The sequence below is a fragment of the Acipenser ruthenus genome, unplaced genomic scaffold (assembly GCF_902713425.1).
Source record: "Acipenser ruthenus unplaced genomic scaffold, fAciRut3.2 maternal haplotype, whole genome shotgun sequence".
Classification (NCBI taxonomy): domain Eukaryota; kingdom Metazoa; phylum Chordata; class Actinopteri; order Acipenseriformes; family Acipenseridae; genus Acipenser; species Acipenser ruthenus.
This window is the reverse complement of record NW_026707791.1, coordinates 15,001-17,500: the sequence shown is the minus strand read 5'-3', so window position 1 is coordinate 17,500 and position 2,500 is coordinate 15,001.

Below are 2,500 nucleotides of genomic sequence, written 5' to 3'. Positions count from 1 at the left end.
AGCGACACAAATGGCACACTGTTGCCCAAAACAGAGCCTCCAAACCCCGTGAAGGCAAGAGACTTAAAGTGCATTAAAAATAAAAAAATGTAAGGGACCCACACTGCCTACTCAAGCCCAAAACAGAGCCTCCAGCCCGGCCTGATCTGGCGCCAGGCGCGGGAGGGCAGCATACTTCCATCAGCATGGAAGTCCAGGACTGTAAGGGGACCCACCGCCTCCCCAAGCCGAAAACAGAGCCTCCAGCCCGACCTGATCTGGCGCCAGGCACGGGAGGGCAACAGACAGACTTCCAGGGAAGTGGAAGCTGCCAGGGGTGAATGGGAACTCTGCCCGGGGTGCAGAGCCTCCCACATGGCTTGACTTATTATTTTTACTTAAATATTTTTTTGATCAAAAGACCATGCCCTTAGTAATATGCACTTACCCCCCCAGTGTATCTGTTATCTAATAGCATTATGAGAGCAAGTCACTACTTCATGCCGACCTCCTGGAACTGCCGCTCGGCCACCCAGACCCACTTTGTCCACTAAGGTTTTTTGTGGCTATGGTAATGTATTATTATTATGTGTTTATTTAGCAGACACCTTTATCCAAGTCGACTTACAGAGACTAGGGTGTGTGAACTTTGCATCAGCTGCAGAGTCACTTACAATTACATCTCACCCAAAAGACGGAGCACAAGGAGGTTAAGTGACTTGCTCAGGGTCACACAGTGAGTCAGTGGCTAAGGTGGGATTTGAACCGGGGACCTCCTGGTTACAAGCCCTTTTCTTTAACCACTGGACCACACAGCCTCCAATGTAGCACTATTCTGACTCTAGTCAATTCTATTCTAACTATGGTCATTTAGCTCAATGGTGACTCTGGTCATGTAGCTCAATGGTGACTCTGGTCATGTAGCTCAATGGTGACTCTGGTCATGTAGCTCAATGGTGACTCTGGTCATGTAGCTCAATTTTGACTATGGTCAGTGCGGCAGTGTGGAGTAGTGGTTAGGTCTCGGGACTCTTGACTAGAAGGTCGTGGGTTCAATCCCAGGTGGGGGACATTGCTGCTGTACCCTTGAGCAAGGTACTTTACCTAGATTGCTCCAGTAACAATCCAACTGTATAAATGGGTAATTGTATGTAGAAAAATAATATAATTGTATGTAAAAATAATGTGATATCTTGTAACAATTGTAAGTCGTCCTGGATAAGGGTGTCTGCTAAGAAATACAGTGGCTCTCAAAAGTATTCACCCCCCTTGGACTTTTCCACATTTCATTGTGTTACAACATGGAATCAAAATGGATTTAATTGGGAGTTTTTGCCACTGATCAACACAAGAAAAGTCCATAATGTCAAAGTGAAAAATAAAATCTACAACTTGTTCTAAATTAATTACAAATATAAAACAGAAAATAATTGATTGCATAAGTATTCACCCCCTTTGCTATGACACACCTAAATAAGCTCTGGTGCAACCAATTGTCTTTAGAAGTCACATAATTAGTTGAATGGAGTCCACCTGTGTGCAATTAAGGTGTTTCACATGATTTCAGGTTAAATACACCTGTCTCTGGGAGGTCCCACAGTTGGTTAGTACATTTCCTAACAAAAACTACATCATGAAGGTGAAGGAACATTCAAAGCAAATCCGGAATAAGGTTCTTCAAAAGCACCAATCAGGGGTAGGATATAAGAACATTTCCAAGGCATTGAATATCCTCTCAGAGCACAGTAAAGTCCATTATTAAGAAATGGAGAGAATATGGCACAACTGTGAATCTGTCTAGAACAGGCCGTCCTCAAAAACGGAGTATCCGGGCGTATAGGGCACTAGTCAGGGAGGCCACCAAGAGGCCTATGGCAACTCTAAAGGAGTTACAGTGTTCCACGGCTGAGCTGGGAGACACTGTGCATATGGCAACAATAGCCCGGGTGCTTCACAAAACTGGCCTTTATGGGAGAGTGGCAAAAAGAAAGCCATTGTTGAAAAGAACTCGCATCAAATCTCGGCTAGAGTTTCCCAGAAGGCATGTGGGAGACTCTGAGACCAAGTGGAAGAAGATTCTATGGCCTGATGAGACCAGAATAGAGCTTTTTGGCCACAACGCTAAGCGCTATGTTTGGCGCAAGCCTAACACCGTACATCATCCTGAGAACACCATCCCTACCGTGAAGCATGGTGGTGGCAGCATCATGCTATGGGGATGCTTCTCTGCGTCAGGGCCTGGAAAGCTCGTGAAGATAGAGGGCAAAATGGATGCGGCAAAGTACAGAGAAATCCTGAAGGAAAACCTGCTGAAGTCTGCAAGAGACCTGGGACTTGGAGAAGATTCATCTTCCAGCAGGACAATGACCCCAAACATACAGCCAAAGGCACACTGGAGTGGCTTAAAAACAAAAAGGTCAATGTCCTGGAGTGGCCCAGTCAAAGCCCGGACCTCAATCCAATTGAGAATATGTGGAAAGAGTTGAAAATTGCTGTTCACCAAAGGTCCCCATCCAACTTG